The sequence below is a fragment of the Bombus fervidus genome, chromosome 17 (assembly GCF_041682495.2).
Source record: "Bombus fervidus isolate BK054 chromosome 17, iyBomFerv1, whole genome shotgun sequence".
NCBI classification, from domain to species: domain Eukaryota; kingdom Metazoa; phylum Arthropoda; class Insecta; order Hymenoptera; family Apidae; genus Bombus; species Bombus fervidus.
The window spans coordinates 1,209,300-1,232,901 of record NC_091533.1 but is presented as its reverse complement, the minus strand read 5'-3'; the positions used below and the strand labels follow the sequence as shown (position 1 = coordinate 1,232,901).

Below are 23,602 nucleotides of genomic sequence, written 5' to 3'. Positions count from 1 at the left end.
AGAAAAATTCCGGAGGTGAGAGAACGGTTGCCAAGTAGCATAGTCACGCGCCGTTAAGTGTACTGTACGTTTAAGGTGCATACTCTGTATACATCAAGAAACCATTTGTATTCCGTGAGCGTGCATCGAAGATCATTGCCTTAACGCCGTGTTTGTACGGTGAGCGCGTTAAATCGTTTGTATAGCGATTCCCGATGCCAGCAGCGTGCAGCAGATACACCGCGTATTTTGGGCCCTCGAGGACGATCGTTTTGTTGAGCAGGCGTGGGTGTGGCGACAGGAGATCATACTCAACAACAGGGAGAGTATCTCCTCTCGTAAAGTTCCGTGACCGTTATACGAGAGAGTACGGAGCGGACAAAGGTGAAGAATTCCGAGAGATCGAGGGACGTGCACGTACTGCCAACAATACCGGTCCGGGCAACGCCGAGCACAAGTCGCAAAATAGCCTTGGGTAAGGTCGGGCTATTCCCCAAGGTCGAAGATGTCAACGAACCCGCCGCCGTTGCCAGTCGACCAATAGAAATTTGTCGCCCCTTTTTCGAAATTAGTTTTCAACTATTAAAACGAAACGATCGCGTTTGTCGGTGCATAGTGATTCGATCTTAGTCAAACGATTTGTTATTTCGAGCACGTAATGTGGAATCGGTATTTGTGTTTTGATTTTATATCATACATTTCATTTCCTATTTTAATGGTGCGTTTGAATTTTCTAGCCTCGAAAGAAATTCGAATGTAATTTATCTTTAATCGTTTCTAAGATACGGTATGTAGGAAAATATTTGACGCGACGATACGCGAGACCCCTTCGGTCGCGCCATTGTCGCGACGAATGGCGAAGTTCGCGCAATGTTTACGATATTAGAACGCTCGAGATGTAACGATGACATACGTTTGAGCTTCGCCCCGGGCATGCGGCACAATTATGTAAGTGCTTGTGCGATCATTTCCGCAAATCGGTCATCATGTGCTCGAGTATTACGCGACCGATTCTCATAACGTGTTAATTGGACGCGATATAAATGTCAGAAAAAGATAACATTTGATTTAATAACTTGGTGTAATCTATCGGGAGGAAAATAAAACTGTCTTCCGCGATAATGCATGACCTACGAACAGCGATCGAGTCTATTCAATTATCGAACTTTTATAGCCACCTATTTATACAATGACCTACATACAACTCGGACCAATTAAAAATAATTTGTTTTTGGGACGATCGAAAATTATTTTCGTGTCGTGTCTATCGTTGGAAAACGTGTGAGCATTAATCCGAGTGATAGTTATGTAAGGAAGCACGTGTGGCTGTGCGATACTTGCCACGTGCCATCGGCCGTTTACGGGTTGCATCGTGGAAATACTTATTTATCCAACCTTCGGTATTTATACTACGAAAACGATGTTTGGCTTTTACAACTACGTAAATATGCGCTTTCGTGCTTTAGTTAAACGGAAATACGTCTCCTTCCTTGAACGATTATGCCTTACGAGAACACGCATCAATGTCATTTCATGAGGAAATAAGGTTACATTTTATTTCCTATACAAATTACGTTTCGAATATTTATTTATTTTCAAAAGAAACAAACGATTTGAAATCTCCCGCTCAGAACGTTCCATGTAACGCGCAGCTACGTCAGCGCACGTATCTTTCGATAATCGAAATTTCAAGATCGGGATACGCGGGGAAATTTCGATAATCGAAGACGCGTCGTTTCTAACAGTGAGCGTACCATAGTGACTCTCCGATAAAAAGATTCGAAGAAAGATATTCTTTACTCGAATAATTGTTCGAGACGTTTATATTTCGTGTACGGGAAACGCCTCGAGTGAAATTTTGTTTATGGTGTGTGTGTTTATTGTGTGGAGAAGGAATAAACCAGCATACACTTCCTCTGGCACTGTCTTCTGTCAAGCATGACTATAAATAGGTAGGTATCATCGTGCTTTTTTCAATTATTCACGTTTCTACCGTTTTTTTTAAGCTTCTTTACAATTTCCATCCACCTATCAACTAGAAGAATTTCTTTCCCTTATACTTCATGTCTTAACACGTAATATGATTATTAAAAACGCCATAGCTCTCGCGAAATAATTTAAGGAAAACGGGAGATCTCTTCGGCCATTTTCTGAAGATGCTAGGATCATTGTATAGGTATAGACATATTTATTCTCTCGCGTAATTAATCTTCTAAGGGGCTTTTATTAATACTCCGTATTGGTTTAACCCTAATGGGAAACAGAATACGCGTCTCGAGTAGATTAGGGTATCGAACTCGTGATGCAACGGGAGGAAGCGAGATGGCATGTTCGTGCGCTTAGAAAAGAGTAAGAAGAACCGAAACGGTAAGCTTGTGAATTAACTGTTGAAGCACGCGGCAGAGAGTTACGTAAGGGTCTCGTTGCATCGTGTACGCGTGCGTTTCCTCTATCCACGTGCTATACGCGCTTGTTAGAAGTGAATGTCAGCCGCTTATATCGTGGAAGCCCCTCACTATCCCGGTAAATATGTCAACGTATACGTGGATCTCTTCTAATCATGTACTTCTGGCCAAGAAACGTGCCTCCATGACCTCGCACAGACGCAATTTTACAATCTGACATGCGTCCTTCCATCCATCGATTATGTATCCTCCGTGCAGACTGCGTCACGGTTAGTCAGAGACTGCACCACTCGACGCTTCTGGGAAACAGACGACCAATATCGACGTTTCATCATGCAGGAAATTACAATTTTTGCGTTACCATCTGTGCACGATCTTTTATCGTTCCTCGCTAGAAGGCAGTGACAAGGATTTAAAAGGAAGACGCGTAGAGACCTCGATACGCTATAGTGGTCGCGTATAAGTCGGTCGTCTATGGTTCGCGCGTATCACGTTACATTTTCACATCGGCAACTTTGTAGTTCAACTTCGTTCCACTTAAACCTGCCGTTCTCAGAATTCTTATTTATGCCTATGTAATGATTTTCTTATTATTATCGGAGTTCTCGTTACTGAATGCTCCTCCGCAGTATAATTCCCTGAATGTGAATATTTTCGAAAAACTCAATTTTCTCGTTAATTCACAACTGTGATATAATATTATTTCCCACTGTATTGAGATACTAATAATAAGTAGATATTATTCGTAGAAACAAGGAAGAGGAAACGATCCCCGAAAAATTAGTAATCGTTTATTCGCCCAGAGATTAGATAATTAGACTTCCGTAGAGAATATGCATACTTCTAGGAACCCTGACGACCGACTCTTCAGTAAGGGGATTCAAAACGATAGGGTATCGAGTTGGATAAATGTGCATTTAATTTTCGTTGCAACGCCAAGAGGTGTATAACCGAGACACGAAGCCCGCTCGAAATTGAGCAATCACCTGGAATTTCACTCGCGAAGTTACGTATACGCGAGCTCGCGTGACTCACATCGTCGCAGCTAGTTCTATCGATTCGACGATTTTTGTTAGAATAGAAAACATCGCCCACATAAAATTTCTGTCGTGACGAAATGCACGTAGACGCGGTGCACGCCAACTTAAGCGTTCTTCCTACCGATATATACACAATTTCTTGAAGCGATTACAAATAGCTTCCATCGAATCACCGAATTTTCCGTCTACGTAACACGAGTCCACGGAACGCGTTATTTCGGTGTTTCGAAACCGACTTTACACGCACTTCCGTCTCGTGTATCTTTTTAATTTCGTTCAATTCCGCCGCATGATCGACCGACTATGTTCTGTAACGAAAGTCTCACCATATACAACCGAATTTACACCGTTTCGCATGAAAGCAGCATCGATCCGCCGTGTTTCTCAAAGCGAAACACTATAAATTGGCCTTAACCTAACATAGATACTTAATTTTGATTCATTAGAGGCGAGGAAGGAAATTTCTTCTCCGTTTGGATTAGCAGTAATCGACTATCTCTGCTTTGCCTCTGGATATATACATACTTCGGGGAACCGAATCACTCGGCACGGATATACGACACGTTCTCGGTGAGTCATATTTAGCCATTACATGTTTCTTTATGTGTATATTAGCGTGCACTAACGGGAGCCCGAGGAGCTGGCGTACGCGTGACGTGACGCGGTCCTGTGTATGGAAATACAAGCGAACGCGCACGCACGTGCGCGCACATACCAGGAACGTAGCACAGAGGGACGAGGTTGTCGCCCCTTTCTCGTGAAACTGGAAAATTTATCGGGAGTAACGAACACGCGCGGCACGCTGCCCGCCCTAAAACTTTACGGCCCCTCGTAAACGCTGGCGAACGATTCGTTAGAGCTAGAGCTAGAGGATAATAGAGGGGGAGACTTGTGTTCCGAACGTGAAATTATTGAACGGCCCTAGAACCGCGATTGGGATAATTTTGCAACGTTAACGATCGCGAGAACACAATTTCTCTCGAACGAACGATAAAAATGGGAAAAGTCGCGCGCCTTGCTGGGTACGCGGTAATTATAAACGCGAGAACGCGAACGTAGCGAAACTCGTACGTATTCGGTTGCGCAAACGTCTTATAACGCTATGGTCGTATCGATGAACGGTAGGATTGTGTGGGTAGCTTTCGTTCTACGTTCGGGGTCAATATTTCTCCATGGAGATAATAATAGCGAACCCTTGGCGCGCGTTACGCACACACGAAATAATTACGTAGTATTGGGCAAGCGTTGGAATTGATCCGACCGGCGTGAGTCGCGTTAAACGCTATTGCCCCTTCCCGCAGCCCACGTTTCCCGGTAATCACGTTTCCTCGGAACAGTAGTAACGTTTCCGTGACGCTCCAGAACGACAAAATTCTTCCGTTATAGACAATGTGGACGTGTCTTTCGCACGTATCAAACGTCCTAACAATCTATCGTATACCCACGAACGTATAGCCACGAACACGCGATACGACTCGAACTATCGTAACGAAAAAATTCGCGAGTCTATTCGAGCGATGCAGAATCCAGGCGACGCAGCGCAACTAACGAACCACGCGACATGAGCGATGCACACGTGTTGCGCGTGTCGCGCGAATCACGTTTCACCTTCTGCTTAAAAGCGTTAAGCGAACACGCGTGAATCACTCGTGTGCTGCACAGCAAAAATTATACGCTGAATTTACGGCTCGATTCTTGAATTATGAATCGTAATTGGATCGATCTGCGTATGTCACGTGCATCGATCCACTCGTATCGGTCTGTTGCGCGATGTGACACTAGCCCAGTAACTAGTGACGCAATTTAAACCGACACACTACATGGACAAGTATACATATACGTACAGACAAACACTGATGCATGTACGACACGTATACGCGGGTTTTTACGAGGAAATGTTACGAACGGGGGAAAGGGTTTCCGTTATGAATTCGATTTGATCTCAAAAGTAATTCGACTCGATGGAAAATTCATAAATATTGTACAACGCGCGCTTTTGCAGCAACGCTATTAATAACGCGCAATGACTTGGTCAACCGGCTGCGGTTGCGATGAATGATCTTACGACGCAGTTGTATAATTTCCTGTTTATCTTTTTCTTGATTCGCAGGTATTTTATTTTTGATCGATGAATATAAAATGGATATATAAGACAGCGTGTCGTGTTTTACTAGTCATTGAGGATCATCGAGTCCCACACTTGTTACTATTCGACCGCTGCGTTGATAACGCTATAAATAGAGAGGAATAGAGAGCTTGGTTGGAAAGATAATATCGTTAAATGTTTTATCAATTAGTTGTTTGCATTCTTCTACGAGGACTTATCTGGCCTATCTTCTGGTCACAACGGAGAAGCCGGTTACTCGGCAATCACGAGTATCTCACTAATTCTTCTGAAGCGGAGGAAAGATTATGCGTGTCGGAGACACGGGTTTCGCCGTCACGCGTATATACACGTGTAGAATCGTCACATTAGTTGCGCAATGGTGCCAAGCGGCGCACGTGGTCGTCGAACATCAGTTTCGTTTTCGAGCAAATATAAGCCGTTGATGGCTTGCTTCTTCGCATGCGAGAAAATTCGATTCCACTCTTCTCGATGGAAATATTTCTGACCATTCTTTCAGTTTCTCATTGTTTTCACCGGATATACGTATTCATCGAGTTCGTTGTTTTTCTGGTTTTCGTTTCGTTGGTTGCGTAGCGCGGAAATTTTCTTCTCGTTGACAGAAGAAAACACAAGAGGAAGAAACTGAGCCAATTAAATCACGTTTAAATGGCGCTAGTATACTCGGTTTCGTTAATAATCTCGTATATACAGTCAAATTGTAAATTGCGAATGACGAGGGACGAATCCGTTGACCCGATGCCAACTAGCTATGCTATTTGTTTTTCTTCTGACACCAGCTTTTCAGGGAACGCGGCGTACGACTGCAATGAACGGACATGAACGATCGTCCTGGCTCTTCGTAGAAATTTATTCGCGCGATCTAACGCGAAAATATGATTCGACATTGATCCGGCATCCGATCGAGTCGATGATCGATAACACAAATGTTACGATTATACGATTGTGCAAGGGAAAATTCAAACTCGAATTTACAATTCGAAAGTTTTTGTTTCTCCGAGATTTAGGTAGAGATGTGCGAAACACGGTTATCGTTCTTCGAGGAACCACGAGGCAAGCATTGTTTCCGCGGTGACCGCGTCCTTTTCTTTCGGTTGCTCCAAATCGTTTCGACTCGGCCACACGACGCACAGTTACGTAACGACCAACCAAAGCACGTTGTTTTCCGTACCGCAGTGGCGATGCGCGTAATGTACCGACTATAACACGCCCTCTTTACTAACCAAACCTTCTCACTTTTCTTCGTTCGTAAATTCTCTATCCGTTTGAATTTTCAAGTTCTCTCGGTAGCCCGCCACAACTTTGTTTCTCGCTCTTTTATCAGCGTCTGAAGGACACGACCGTTATCTGTCCCATTACCCTGAAACTGGACACGCCAGTTATCAAATTCCTCGTGTTCAACGACGTGTCGATCGCCGCGTTTCTCGTATGTTGTTCCTTCCACTGTTCCTTCTACCGAGAGGAGTCTCTCTAACGTAATGATAACTTAATAGATATAGTCGATTTACAGTTGTAGACATGTTTCGTACCACGTACCCACAGCATCGTTACGTAATATTTGAGCGTAGGCAAGTTTCAAATCCCTTCGTTCAATCGGTCTCGCTTATCGACCAAGAATCTGCTGGAATAGATAACACCGGAAGTCTTCGTACGATCATATAAAGGTGCTAGTAGGCAGAGCTAGAAGTTGCTCTCGAGATACTTATGTCATCGATTAGCATACGCTATACGGTTGTCGTTATTCGATTGAAAATGATAGTTGAGCGATATCGTCGAAGGTTACAAGAAATTTTTTTTCGCCAGACGTTTTTAGCGGTTAAAAAGGTCGTATAGGTTCGCGGTATTTAAATAAGAAACACAGAGGGGAACGACGATACGGAGGAGAAGAGCGAGCGTTCCAAAAATGCGGGGATAGAAACGCGCGCGGGCCTGAAATAGTTCTCGGAGTACGTCGAACTTTAAGTACAGTACATAAAGGCACGTGCACAATGCTAGCCACTCGATACGGCTCGGCTGTGCGTGTTACGATTGCGGTCAGCGCTCACGTAACAGCCGACCGTTGATACCGTTATCGGACCGACACAGGCATTTCGAACCGGTCTCCGATTTCGTTTCCCGCTTATTATGCAATTGGTCCGCGATAACGCGACCGCCAACTGAAAAACGAAAAAGAGCAACACGCGACACGCATTGGCACTCTGTTTTGCCTCTACTTGTTCTTTCTTCTGTCTTTTGCTCCTTCGTGTTTTCATCATTGTTCACGCCCCGATACGTTACTCCGCGTATCCTGTTCGATTTTCGAGCACTTCGTTAAGTACAGTTAAACGAAACGGTTACACAAAAGTGTCTCACGCGTAACACATTTCGGAAAAAAATTACAAATGCTACGTATGTATAATCCTGTAATCTATCAACGAACAGTAGGTTAGTATACGCAACGTGATTTTACAGAAATTATACGATAATTAGATAAACGAGCAACGAACTGAAAGTTAATGCGCGGACGTTGATCGATTCGATAAGTCAGCTCATTTATTTCTGAGTAGAGTTTGCTTCGAATTTCTGAAATAATCATGCAGCGGGAATCGGGCTTCCTTATTCGTGAAATTATATTCACTAGATGAAATCATCCAATTGTCTTACTATTTCCTAGATGTTCTGTACGTACAATCGATCCAACGCGTATTATTTCACTGTTGATTCTACTTTACTGTTGACGATACGCTTAATCTTGAATCTCACCATTGAGGCTATTTTCGTCAACGATAATTCCGTGGCCCTTTTCAAGCATGCGCGACGATAATTTTCTTCGTTATCAGGACGCGTACAAACAATAGGGAAATCAGTGACGTCGATAAACACAAGCGCGACGACAGAGAGACAAAGTACAAAGAGTAATTACTCCGTGTCATTGTATCGTAATTGTTTGGCTTATCTGAATTTTTGCACGTTCCACGTGAGCATCGTCGGTTGATCGCGTTTCTCGTCCGGCTACACGTGACCTGAGGTAACGTGTTGCCCGTCCGCGAATACGTTTTCCCTACCGAACGGCGCGTGCGGTTACGTAACGAACACGTGGAACGGATACCAATGACGAATAGACGACGTTCGTTAGTATACGTTCCGTGTACTAAGTTCCTTGGATCGTCGACGTTGTATTTTATGGATGCATCCCGATCAAACTGGACGGGAAAGCACGCGATAGGAGAGCGGCCGAGTGGGCGTTTCGACTGATAAACAATGCGAGACCGGCTTAAGAAATAACACGCGGTGTGTGATGCAACTGGCCGCGGTGCATGGTATAGAAATGCTCGCGCAATTCGCGCGCGCCGGTTCTAGCCTAGTGCGCGGCTTCTCTCTCTATCGTTGCTGTTCTCTCTACGGTTGTGCTCTGCCGCCACGTGACTCCTACACGTGCACGCCGTGTTATGCTAGACCATTCACCTTCGTTGCATAACAGAAACGCGAAAAGGTCATCGGGAACAACGGAGCCTGATATTTCCTAATATGATTGATAAATCGCGAGCTCGATCACGCCAATCGGTCAATTAGGCTCGATCACAAGCATCTCGACGATCTTGCTGTTCATTTTTAGAAATCGGTCAACGCGTTTCCGACGATTCATAATTACGCGAAACGTATAGTATCTACGAACGTGATATAGCGAGATCGTAGAATCAGTGACCCAAGTACGGAGCCTAAAAAAAGTATATAGCGAGTTAAAGATCTTCGGAAGATCGATTCTAAACATCGAAATAAAAACGAAAATTAATATATAAATTAATTACGTCGGGGCTTATTACTTTGAGTTACAAGAAATTAAATTTTGCATATCAATCGACGCCGGTCCTCGATGACTTAATTTATAACTTTTTCCTATTTTGATCCCGTATTATAGATTTCATGAACGAACCAACGAAAGCGTATAGAAATAAAATTATCGTTATCTGCCCGTTTAATCCGATATAAAACTCAGAAACAGTTATCACAGTGCACGTTATGAAAATTTCTTTCGAACTCGATGTGATCGATGAACGTCCGATGACGCAATGCACAATCCGCAATATCTGAGACGGCCGCTACTTAACACAGGCACGCACGAGCACAAGAGTATAGATGTAATATATCAAACTCTACACGTATCTACACCAAAGAAACCGTATCGAGAAGGAAATACATACATGCTTCTTGACGATTCGTAGCCGGCTATGCATACTGTGGTACTGCGTTCGCGCACCTCTATGCACGCGAATATAATACCTCCGCGTCATGCATTTCCGCGAACGGTAGATACCGCTAATCCCGATTGATGTGACACCAAACAATCTAGATCGACCGTTCGAGATAACGAACCATACACAATGCGAATCCGCTAAGTCCCTGCTGACTGACTTTGTCGATATCATTCGATATTTCACCATTGCGATATGCTTTGGATATTTGATGCAGCACAAAGCACAACCTTGAACGACGAATCGCGAATCCACGTATACCTATGAATGATAATTAGCCCTGGATTCCGCTCGATTGCGTCACCTTGAAACGTGATTCGCGATAAATGAATTCGAAGGATCGAAACAATAGCGGATAGATAAATTATTAATAAATAAGTTTGCCGACGATGATACGATTATTCATAACGCAAGTATGTGTAATAAGGTGCAACGTATACTTTCGAGTATTTTTAATTTGTAACGGATAATCGTGCGATCGGTTGCAACAAAAGTTGCAGTTCATACGTGTTTAAACATATGTTCGCGCATTAGAAATCAGATATACGTTGTAATTTCTATTTTCGGATAATCTCTACTTATCAATACCTTCGCGATAACATTGACAGTCTGCATTATCGATATTCACCGATAACGGTGCAGCGTCAAATTTCGAATCCTTTTAGCTGTATGATTCATAGAATAACTTGGAAGATCTTGAAACAGGAAAATTTCGACGATCGAACAGGACTTTCGTTGCTTTATCGTTAATCACTGTTAGTTGCCACTGCCATCCCTTGCCGCGATGTTCGTGACCGTTTTTAAACTGTTCGCGTTTGACCAAGCAGAAATCAGCCAGCGTATCTTGGTATCGTACATACACGTGCGTGCCCTTCGCTCCAAGTCCATGAAGCTCGTTGCCTTGTTGCACACACGCTTTACGCTACGACGAGGTTGAGAGTTTTGCAAATTAGGCCGTGGCCCACTTCGGCTGCGATAGAGAGAAGGTGGCGGCGCGGCGGTAGTAGCAAGAGAAGAGTAGTGGGATCGATCGAGGATGGGGGGATATACAGAGCGCAAAACACGATCGAGAATGGGGGCTGGTTGAACAGTTCCCGTTTCGAACGAGGATCCTGATCGGTCGAATGCTCTTCGAAGCGACAACGACCCCTTTGGAAATCACTAGAAATCTACAGAACTATTCTCACTTTGTTCGTTTTAACTTTCCCACATTTTCCTCGATTATTTCTCTTTTTTTTTAATTTGTTCGGCTAGTAGGAATATCGATTTTTTCAAATTCCACGTATTACAGTTAGAATATATTCACGGCGAATACGTCCCGTGGAAAATTCGTTTGGGAAACCAGCGGCAATACCGTCCGGTTGTACGTTGTATTCTCCGTGTTGAGGAGAGATAAGGATCAAAGTCCTCCTCGCTTCGTCACGAATGACGCAACGACCGCTGCCGCGTTGCTCACGCGTTGCACGAGACTTTCGTAAGCGCAGCCTTTCCTCGCTTCACTCGCCGTTCGCGTTGCCTCGTCCGTCCATCGAAACGTCCTAATCCGTCACGATGCTCGATCATAAAATAATTCTATACTGTATTTGCTTTGAAAACAACCGTGCAACGCTTTCCTTCTATTTTCTTATTCGCGTTGAATACAACGATCAATGTTCAAGGAGCGAGCTAATGATTCAAGCGTTGATAACGCGATAAGATACGCGAAGCTGATTGGAACAAAAACAATGAGTGCAGGAGTTTATTGCGCCCGCGAATTGCAGTCAGACGTTGCGTCAACCGAATTACTTTCGAAGGTCAGAGTCTCCGAGCATTCAGGGTCGTTTGGCAAATATCAGAGGCTCGAATCGATAATCGTGACTCTCGATCGATTCAGCGAGCGTACGTTTTGCCGTTTTCATCGATTTGAAAAACACCCGTCTGTCACGTACTCGTCGAAAGTTCACTTTCGATATAGCAGAAATAACGAGCATTTATCATTGATAATTATTCGGAGGGCAATTCTGTTTCTGGAAATTGGGAATCGGTTGCACTCGATCGGAGCACGTATTCGCGATAGTTATTTCCGACGGGTTTAGTACAAAGTCCTGGCGCGTGACAAGTTGCCAGCAGATAACGTTCTATTCTACAAATTATTACAAGGCCGCCTCGAGCGTAATCATAAGTATTCGTTTCCGTTTCGGGAAAAACAACGGATTCGTGATGTCGATTTGATGCGATCGCACCTGTGTTCTCTGGAAGCATCGTTGTCGAACGTAACGGAGAAAAGTACGCACGAACGGATAGGAAAAATCGGTGTAAAGTTTGTAACATATGTCGTTTGGAGTACTCACCAATTTTGAAAGATTCTGACGAGCACGATCGAACGACAGAACAGCGATCCACTTTGCCTCCTCTAGATCGATGAAAACAGACGGTGCGCTGCACTCGTCGATCGGTAAACGGTGGAACGTGTAAAGTTTATCCGCGAAACACCGAGATAGTCACTGGCTGAGCGTAAAGTATCCCGTTCGTCGAACCAACGTAACGAGAATCACCGTCATAATAACGTCTGCTATCGCGGCTTGCGATCGAACCGTTTTCCCTCTTCCACGGGTAAATCCAAGCGAATCCCTCGAGAGTGGACGGTAATCGTGTCGTATATTTATATCACACAAAACGGAGATGCAGAGTACTAAAAAATACGCAGAGAACCAAAATGTGTTCGTAGCGTGTCTACGATGTGGCAAACTTCCAGTATATCGTTTAATTTCCTTCTCTTTCGCCGATGGAAAGGAGAAACAAAGGCACACGTCGAAAAACTAACGAGAGCACTGATCGTGTTTTCGCGTGAAAGCGTGAATGTACGTAGATCTCGGACAAAGAACGCGAAACCAATGGACCGATCTTGCTTAGCGGTGAACACGATGAACTTGAACTGTTGGCGAGCAGGTGACAAGGAGCTACGTGTTAGCGTCAGCCTCCTTATTAATCGTCCAATTACTTGAGACGAGATAGCACAATGTGTCTTGCGCGCAGAAACACACGTCCGATCGCTACGGTGTCGGCCTGCAAACTGACTACACGCTGCGTGAGACTCGCGACTCGCGACTGCCGTCTTGGCCCCAATGTCGTCTGGCTTCGAGTTTGATGCGAGAAGGCTGACGCGGTCACGTGTGTCGGTGTGTACGTGATCGTGTCTACCGGCGTTGCGCTTCGACCGTGGTAGTGACGAGGTTTTTGGTGGGGAGGAGCACAGGTCCACCCGCCGGGGGAAGTTTATGCCTGGTTTATGCTCGGTTTATGTGCACTCCCCACTACCGGCCGGTCCGCACACAGTGCCAGGCGGTTCTGCGTCAGAGTGCCGCGACCATTCCCCTCCGCGCCGTGTCGTGCTCACCCCCACTCGATGCGCTGGTAGGTGCACCGCGTCAGATCTTTTGGCCGCGTCGGCACCGAGACCACGCAGCGTTTGCCGTACGACGTACGCGCGATTAGATTGCGTCGCGCGGCGACACTGAGCGCTTCGCCAGCGATGCTCCATTCTCAACGTCGTAATACGTCTTTGCTTCTTTCCATTCTCTTTTTACTTGCGCCTCTTACGAAATATTTCACAGTTCAAAGTTACATATCCATGTAACGTAGGGTTCGATATTATAGCTTCTTTCGTTGTTCGAGACTCTTACCGTAAAAACACGATTTTTTGTTTCTATTTCGCTTGGAATAAGTTCGCAGCAGTCTTGCAACCTCGCGATGTTAGACAAGAAAACGTTTGTTTCCATAGGATTACGAGATACGATAGATAGAGCGGATTAGAGCGTGGTTTCGACCTACTAAAAACAAAGAGTTAGACCGGGCCGGGCCGGGCCGAGTCGAGCGAGCGAGCGCCACTTGGACGAGTCTGTTGCAAGGACCCTCCACCTCTTGCTCCACCTCCGTCCTCTATAAACCGAATGCCAGACAACGAGGGCATCAGCCCCCATGAATCACCGCCGGTCACCTTCACTTTTTATGCAAGTTTGTTCTCACCCGGCCTCGCCGGTTGAACGAATCCTCGTGCCTCTTGACGCAGGATCGATACGGAAATTTGCGTTGCAACGTAATCACGGTTCCAGGCTCGTTTGTCTGGAAATTAAGCGAGACGAAGACGGTAAATATCGATCTCGCTCTCGTTTCATCTATCTTTACATCGTTCGAAATGTTCTTTTTCTATAACTCGTCATCTTGTGGGATATATATATATATATATACATATTTTCCATATTATTGTATGCGTTATATCGTCACGTAAACAGGCATGCACAGGCGATAAATCACGCGGTATATGTTGATCGCGTCGCTTTTCTGCCGCGATTCGACAGTCTGATTTGCATAGATCGCTTATATGCATAATGATCGTGCGAGCGCGCGCTTATGGCGGGCGAATTTGGAATTTCAAGGACACGTCGGGACGTGCACTGCCTCGATATCTGACGCGCGTGCTCCACGCCGCTGCAGTTTCCTCTGTACTCTGCAACGCGCGGTTTTTCTCACCGCGCGAATCGGTGGCGCCGATAAAAATAAAAACTCTTCGCCGCTGCCGATCGATTGGGTCGATGCCAGTCGCGAAAGTATCGAGTCCTCAACGATTCGACCGGAATCTCGTTAAACAACAAAGAAGAAAACAACGCCGCGCGTAGGATCGATCGTTTTCTCGTAAATTGCGTCGATGCATCGGTCACGCGTGTCAAACCGTTCCCTAAATACCATATTTATTACTATTGTGCGACTGCGTATTAAGTTTATGGCTGCAGAGCACCTCTTCTTACTCTTACTCTTCTTACTCTGTGCGCAATAACTATTTCTAAACGAGATCCTCTTCGTCTTTGGGAACGTAGTCGCCTTGGTTAGCGACACGTGCGCTCGTCTATCATCGAAAGTGGATAAAGTTCAGGGTAAATCGTTTATTTAGGTTCGTCTTATAGGGTGGATAAATTTAATGCGACTCTCTTGTTAAATTCGCAATTCGAAACGTTCGGTTCGAACGCATACAGGCATTATTTTCACGAATTACGCAATGTATGTACAACTCGTAGAATTTCGTTCGGTCTCCCGATTGTTGTCGGAATTTCTAAATCATTCGAGTGGGCGAACTTCCAGTTATTTTCAGCCGCGCATCTACGCTATTTATGCTTCTTTGCATTATTCAGGGTAATCTTCTGCAAGCCCGTTGCGCCTTCCGGAAATAGGTAACGTCGGGGGGTTGCGATCTAAATATATTCTCGAGTACACGGTACGGAGTAACCACGAAGGGTTGAAAATTCAGGGTTAAAATTCAGGGTTGAAACCTAAAAATACCTAATAAATAATCCGGCATTTCCAATCACTTACAAGCAGCCTAATTAAAAAGATCGATGCAATTCTACCACCGATCGGAACGTGTTCGTTGTTAAAGAACATCGATACCGTCGATCGTTAAAGTTTTTACAGAAATTACCGAACTGCTATAATTCCACGGTATATTAATATATTTCTACGCTAATGGGATGAAAGGCAATTAATTAAGCAACGTATCGCGAGATCGTCTCCTAGTATATATTGTATCGAGCTCGTTTCTCCCGACTTTCATCAGCGGCGTAATCCGCGACGTTTATTTTGCATCGATCGTCGAGGCGGTTTTACGCGTGGAAAGAAGCCCGTTATAATTAATCCTGCTCCTTTCTCTACTCTCCCCTCTGTCAGCATCGTGTGCTCAAAGGGGACAATCGCTTAGACGAAACAATGGTGATCCGCGTTTGAAGCTGCACACTGAAAATTTCCGCGTCGTTCTTCGCGCGTTCTCAGGAAATCGGTTCTCGTCGGAAGGTCCATTTGCCGTTTGACGCCGCTTCAAAATGCGGCAGTGAGATTTTAAAAAGAAAGTCTAACAGCCGGCTCGGCCAGTCACCTCGTTTATCGCAGCCTGTAACGCGCAAGGCCGCGGAGGGACCTCGACATCTCGATTAAATCGAGCTTTCTTCGACGTTTCGAAATCCTGGTGCACGACCGGTTTATCGCGCGATTCTTGCGTCGCCACGGTCGGATACCGAGTCTATCGATCGGCTACCAATCAACGCGAATCGCTGAGAAAATTGGAGATTCGAGTCTAGACGATAGTATCGCGAATCATCTCATGTCAAGTTATTTATTTATTTGTCTAGTAACCTGTTAACCGAGGAAGACGAATTTATTCGTCGTATTGGTTACTAATTTCTCGTTCACTTTGTTTGTAATTTCTTTCTTATGGATCTCTCACTTTTTATGTATAGAAAAAGAATAGAAAATAAAGAAGGAGAAAGGAGATTCAAGCACTGGTTTTTTCTTATAAATAAAGAGTATTTTATAAAAAAATAAAAAGAAATAATTATAAAAAAGTAAAGAATATGGTAGAAAACGAAATAGAAAAGAGGAATAAAGAAGAGAAGAAGAGAAAAGAAGAGCGGATTTGTCTTATAATAGTTTTATTAATAGAGCTAAATGAATAATATGATTACAATGATTGCAGTAGCTTACTTACGTTGAAAGTGCGGTTTCATGTAAGAGTTGAGGTCGAGATTTCGAAAGACCTTGTAGGTCTATAAAAAAGTCTTCGTTTCCGCTGATGTAGTAATTTATGTTTGCACTTTCAGCACAGTCTGCTGATATTTTCCTTGCTTCGAAAGTTTTAACCAATTTGATTAGAGTTATTTAGGTAGAAAGAGAACAATTGTAGGATATGTTATTCGTTGATTTCATGAAAGATGAAAGTTCAGGTTTATCGAACAGGTATATTTCTGAAACTCGCGAGCATACGAAACAAACAAAGTGATTCATAATTTCGTGCAATATGAACGTCGGTTATCTTGTTTTACGAGTTGCAACGAATTAAAGAAAGCGGCCGATGCATTATGCATCACGCTCGCGCACGTCGCTATACCGCGAGTGTATCCAGCCATTTCGCCACTTTATCTCTTGAGATAGGAGTAACAGCCATCGATCAATTGCGGAATAGTCGATACCTTGATTTCTCGATGGTAAATATCGGATTAGGCGCGTCTTGCTTCTAACCCTTCAAACTTGATCTTTGCTTAATAAGAACTATCGAAAATTCTAGCTCGACCGGACACATTAGTTAAGCGAATCTGGTTTCTATGTGGTTGAATCCGAACGTGGGAAATCGGTTGGTCCCAACACTTGGCGTCGGTCTCGATTCGCTTCGGTTCAGTTGTGGAATGATTAATAAATGATAATTGGACCGATCGTTTCTGCACTCGATCGCTTTCGTAATATATTCGCGATCGTTCGCGTTATGGAAATACGTCGGCGAAACGCCGCGTATTATCTAAGAATATTTTCATCCGACCGATGCCCGATCGCGTGGCCGTTAAATGCAACAACGTTCCTAAGAGAGAGTGGATATTTTGAATAAACAGCGCCGGTAACAGCAGCTCGTTTAACAATAATTTCCCCGTGTTGACGTGCTCTCTCCCTCTCTGATTTTTTCTTTCTTTCTCCGTAGCTGTGCGGCGCGGGTACACATTAAGGAGAAAGTGTAACTGTTCAAGTAATAGTGACGATGCAGGTGTAATCCGGATTGCGCGTGCGAATGTTTTAGATAGCGTGTCTGCATTTCAATTCCGCGCGTATACGGCCGCCTTCGAAACTCCGATGCCGGATACACGCACACGCGACGCGTTGTGTTCGAGGCTAATTAAATCGTCGCATCGTCAAATAGAAATTTTTCAAGTGTATGCACATCATATAGTATATACGCGCGCGTGCTTTCTTCGAACAGATGACAGATACCGGAGAGAAATTGGTCGTGATTCTTTCTTTTTCCATTTCGACATTTAAAGATAAAATTAGATATTTCAACACTCTTTTTAGATAACGAGAAGAATAATAAAAATCTGGAAAGATAACGAAAGATAATATAGAAAAAGACAAGAAAGAGATCGTCGGGGGTTAGTCACTTAGCTACGAGGGGGAAAAGTCGCTCGAGAGATAATCCTCCAATTATTCGCATTCTTTAAAGCGAAAAATAATATTTACGGCGTATAATGTTCGCGTTAGTCTTAGTGAGCCGTAACTAATAGGCGAACGATTGGTACAACGGGTGATTAGCGACATTTGCGTCACCCTGTGAATCAGCCACGTCAGATTATTAATAGCAAGCAGCTCTAACGCTATTCGTGCTAACGTGGTGTTACGAATTGTAGATAACGTAACATTTGCGTCGGTGAAAATTTGACGCGTTATCGTTGATAACGTTGCATCACTCGTAACGTTGTCGAGATATTCCGTCGTATAGAAATATGCAGTTACTACACGTGCAACGTGATTTGGAATTTGCTGGTGCGATTCGTTACGAGAGCATCTTACCGAACGTTCACCAGCTTTCTGCAATACGAACAATCCCGGGAAAGTTGAACTCTGTCTCGAACGAGAAGTCAATCGCATACCTATCTAATTCGACTCTCCAACAAATTTCATTAGTGCCGTTTATTAGCGACGCCGTGTTAATTAATTGGCTTTGTGTGGCACCATTGTTATCGAATTAAATTACAACGCCGTCGACAGCGTGTAACCGAAACGCGTATAATGGAGTGTCGTTGTTTTAATAGAAATCGAAAAGTATTGTTAATTAACTTTACTACGGCCTTCGAATTGTTAATTCAACGGAAAAAACAGACTTTTAACGTTTTAAGAAGATCGTTAGCGTAGTTTTAAATTAGATTCAATTCGAACGAAAAAAACACGTCGAAATGAAATTTTCTAACGATAAGAAAGTACGATTCGGAAAATAAGCCAAAGAACGCAGCAACGTTAGGTAGACGTTCGTGATTGAAAAGAAAAGTGAAAAAATGAAGGTTCTACGAAGAAAATTATCGAATATAGTCATTCTTTTCGTTTCCTCTTGTGATTTTTATTTTTATGGAAAAAATCGAAGTTTGCCAAGCTTAAGAGTACTATCAGTGCATTCTTCCAAGCTTTTAAAATAAACTCCGCGTTATTAATAACTGGCGTAGTTAATATAAGTACGTTTATCGTCGAGAAACACCGTTATACGGAATTAGTAATCTAATTGCCAATGGATCGGATCGATAAACCGAACGTGCCAAATACAGATACACCGCGCACCTCTAATTCACCTCTCTCTTATCCGCTGTTTATTACTAGCCCGGGGTTGCGAAATCGAACGGAGGACACAATCTATTATTCGATATATCGAACGTTAGAGGAACTATGCGGAGGTAGTTAGATCCTCCAGCGAGTTCACCGACCCCTGTATTTCAAATCTCAAAGACGAAAACGGTGCTGACGTTCGCCCGTAGTTCCGTTCACAGCAGTCGTGATTTTCATCTATACCGGGTACTTTGAAAGTAAGAATTCTATTGATTCATCGGCGATAACGATGTTTCATACGACGGTTTGGTAAAAACGAGAGAATGGTTAGTTTAAAAGCAGAGTTTAGAATTTACTTCAAGAAAGTTCCGTAGTCTCGTAAAAATTGTCACGATGGAAAACGTTAATAGAGCATATAAGAAAATCCTGCGTGTTAATTCTTTTAAACCTGACCGAGCAGCGATCGAGTTGACATCATATGGGACGTAATACAAGCGTTAATCGCTAGTTACGTTCTATGATCGTGGAGCGACTCGTTCATTTATCATTTCTCACATTATGTATCCCTAATGTGCATTCCATATGCGCATATGAATTACAAGCGTTCGTGATTTTTACCGTCTATAATCGAATAAATAACTCTTCAAATTAACGTCGAAATAAAATAATCGATAAAATGAAATAGATAAGAACAAAATAACATTATAGTAACGATTTTATCGAGTCTTCCAATTACAAAATCTTCAGATACGAAACAGTAACTTATTGCATAAAATCGTGATTCTCCTAATATTTTCAATCAGATTAAAAGATTTATCGTTTGTGTACGTTTCTTTTTGGCCACCCTGTATAAAGGACGGGAGCCTACTTGGCTCGCGGACGGTACTTTCATCGACCAAGTGAAAGCAATATGAAAGTGCTTGATTGCAAAGTAGAAAGGTGAAATGCACGATAAAAAGACGAAGCCGTTACGTGCGTGTGTGCCGGCCGACCCATTTGAAGAGTGTTGCTCGTGAAAGAAAGAAAGAAAGAAAGAAAGAAAGGAGCGGGTGGAGAGTGACGGCGGAGAGGAGGGGGAAGGGAAGGGAGGGGAGGGGAGGAAGGATGAGGTCGATTATGCCGAAGGAAGAGAGGGACGAAAGTTCGTACGGTGCATGGCCCTTGATTTTAGTGGCTAAGGTCAACGGTACTCGGCCATTCTTTTTTCGTAGTGTAACCATTCCTTACGAACTTTCTTTACATAACTCGCAACACGTAATTCGTTCGTCCTCGTGTGTTGTTTGTTTCGATCCTGCCATTTCTCTTTAACGATCGCGAACATTTAGCCTCACTCTCAGCTGTACTTTTAGAAACGCACTTTCTTTTGTTGCGATTTTACTTTGGTTTATCTGCAACGAAATGATCGATTTTCTTACCCAGAACAAGCGAAAAATTCTGTTTTCTAGGTATTGTTGGGTACGTGTTCTGTATCACTGTATTCTTGTCATAATAGTTTACTTTCTATTACATCTGACAAGTACAAAACCTGATAACTTATAACGCTAAATACACGTTCGTTTTTAACGTTTACATCATCGGTTCCTTTATAAAAATGGTTTTACTTGATTTTCTCATTCTTCTGTTCTCGTATAGCGAAACTAATAATCAAAGATATAGAAAAATGGTTGGCAATGTATTGCCCACATCTATCGATCCGCATCTTTAGGTAACCTCGGCACGCTGAGGGTTAAAAGTGATCTTCGAATCTTCTATAGAAATCTGGAGGAGATTCGCGATAGGATGCATCTCCGCGTGGTACCTACTATAAATATTTTGAAACGTAGATTAGTAACATCGAACTCCGGGGGTTGCTGTATCTCCTTTGCCAGTTTGTAATTGTTAAATTATTGTAACATTGGTGCGAGCTTGGCGATAAAGCCTTAATCGTATCGAGCTTGGATACCGAATTATCGTAACGGGGAGGAGAGTTATTTCATTTGGCACGGGTCAGTACGGTGATAACTCTTGCAGTTTCGCCCAGATAATGCCCCCAGTAGCACGCCGTTGCGAACAAGAAAGGAAGCACGTTAAACCCTCCGGTTTTCTAACTCTTTTTTTTTACAATATTTCATTCTAAACCGAATTAAGATGTCTGAAAACTTTGAATATTCTTCGCGTTTCTTTCACACGTTTATTTCTTTATTTATTTTAATACATATGTACGATGCTGTAGAATTTTTTCATTTACCGTTCCACGAGGATTGAACAAAATATTGGAATAGCTCTGTATTTATAAATGAAAGAAAATGAGACAGATCGTGTAAAAGTAACATGTGGCGTCCTGATCAGGAATATCAAAAACGACGCTTGCAAACTTTAAAGGAAAACGTAGCCTAAAGGAATATGGCTTCGGCTCGACTGTAACCTGTGTCGCGAGTGTGACTCAACATTGCAAGGCAAAGTGTTAAAACAGGAAAAGCACGCGAGTAATATGCTTAGCCGTAGCTCTTCTGCTCTTTCGATCGTGCTCGTTACGCGAAATCGTCGCGTTCGATTTGCTCGCGTTCGCTTACGCACGCATCGACCCGACGCAATTACCCGAGCAGCGATAGAGATTCGCGTGCACCGCCAGATGTTCCGATAAATCGGCCTGTTCACCCTCCATGTCCCCTCTCCGTCTCTGGCACGATTTTTGCCAGTGGTGGACGGGTTCTGGGAACGCTCGCGAGGACGACGCGAGATTATCGCAAACACGCTGCTTAACAAAGTCTTCCCCTGATGCAATAACGCGCAGCGTAATGCTCGAGGCCGATGCGTAACGTTCCGACGTTACTAGCATTCTTTCCACGTTATTCGACCCTCGCACACGTTTCCATCACAGGTGATAATCATAATGACTCTAGGAGATAACGTTGCCTTCTCAGAATTTCTGATTACCTTGTGAAGGAACTCGTGTTCATTGTTTGAAATTTACGCGTGATCGTTACGTCTTACGTCGCTGCGTATGAAATGTCGTTTCTCCGAAGTTTGCGCAAACTAGATTATGCTATAGTTGCTAATTAACAATTGTGTCAACGAGGGAAAAATTTGCCAAGAATTACGTATATCGAACAAGTCCCGTAACAGAAATCATAAATTACCTTGAAAGAAATTTCCATCTCAAAGCAAATCAAATCAGCATCTCCATTAGCAGAATTTCTGAATTCTAATTGATCATTTGATAATTATTAGAGATCTAATAATCACAAGTCGGTCATTAGTAAAGTATACAAAGCGCGTTAAATGTATGATGTTTTGAAGAAACCAAGTGCGATTAAAACATTTGAAAAAATAATATTTCACATACACGAAACTAATGGCTTGACGATAGGAAACAAATACATCGTCGGACGAGAAAAATAAAGAAAATGAGAGTGTTTTTTCTTTTCTTCGGCTATTGCATCGTTTGAGTCTCGCGGAGATTACCAGGCGAAAGATCGAAAGGTCAGAACGATGATTTGGTCGTTGACGCATCGAAGGCCTCTGTTTTCCATACCTCCGTTTGCGTTACATCGCCGACTCGTGCTGGCTCGTGGTGATTGACCTGTATCTTTCTACGTATGCGGTTATTTTCGTTACGCTGCTATCCTTGGCTTCCCTCGATCGTTCCCTCGTGATTCGATTAAAATGAATTTCGAGTGTACATGCCGCAACCGCCTGTGGTCGCGACACGTACAGATCGAAGTTTCGCGTACGTTGCGATTACACGAATCTTGACGAACCTTAGCTAATCCCATAGAACTAGAAACGATCCGTGTTACGAGCGAAACGATTAAGATCGCTTCGTTTCCCAATATCTGCGAAATTTCAGTTTCACGTTACTACAAGGTTTCCACGTGGATAAACGCTTCGTCTTGGCGTTAAATGTCTTGGCATCGCGTTCTTCGAGACCTCCGTTATTAAAAGATTTCTGTGCAAAATTACAAACCGATCGATCGTTTCCGCGAGTCTGCTACTTCCGATATCTAAGCAAGGGTTTAAACTCGACAGCAAAATGATAATTATTTCCCAATAGGTACGGAGTGGCGTAAATCGACACGAGGATCAGCGGCTTGGTCGTTGACGCTGAGTTATCGATATCGCGTCGATAGCAGGTTCTCGTCGTTGTCGATACCGGTGCTCGACGTATTGGGTCAACAGACGGTTGCTCATCGCTGTTTACCATTCCGACAATCGCTCATTAATTCCGCAGGTGGCTGCACGATGCACGATCCGTCGCGCGCGACCGCCGCTTCCATTATAAATAGTCGCCAATCGTCGATTAATTAACGCCGACGCGACGATACCGACGATACAGCCACGTAGTTTCACGCTCCTTCACGGTCCCAACCGTTTGACCACGCTTTTTTTCACTGGCGGAGGGGGCAGGGGCTAATTTTATACCGAAGGATTTTAACCCCCTCCTCGACCGCTGCGCGTGAACTCGCGCGTATCACCCGCGAGCGAGAGCACGCGCACGCGGCGAGAGCACGGAAAAATCGATCGTCGCGAGCCGAAGAAAGTGCCGCGAGACGAACGGAGGGAAGCCGCGGAAGCTACACACAGTGAAAGTTACATTTTTCCCCCTCCCCTCTCCTTTCCCGTCGCTCTCGCTACCCTTCGTTCTTTCTCTTTCCCGCCTTTTGCGTTTGCTTACCCGGCGCCATTAATTCCGCTACAATTGTTATGCAATTTCCACGAACATCGATCCCTATTTCGGTAGAC

The 23,602-nt window shown here is 43.8% G+C and overlaps 1 protein-coding gene across 1 annotated transcript in view; it reads left to right on the top strand.

Moving 5' to 3' along the window:
- The first annotated feature begins 1,912 nt into the window (after positions 1-1,912).
- The window catches only part of LOC139996156 (caveolin-3), a 162,539-nt gene continuing 140,849 nt past the window's right edge, over positions 1,913-23,602 (top strand). The window contains exon 1 of the mRNA XM_072020318.1: positions 1,913-1,931. The gene's annotated coding sequence lies outside the window, so the exon portion shown is untranslated. The remainder of the gene's footprint in view (positions 1,932-23,602) is intronic.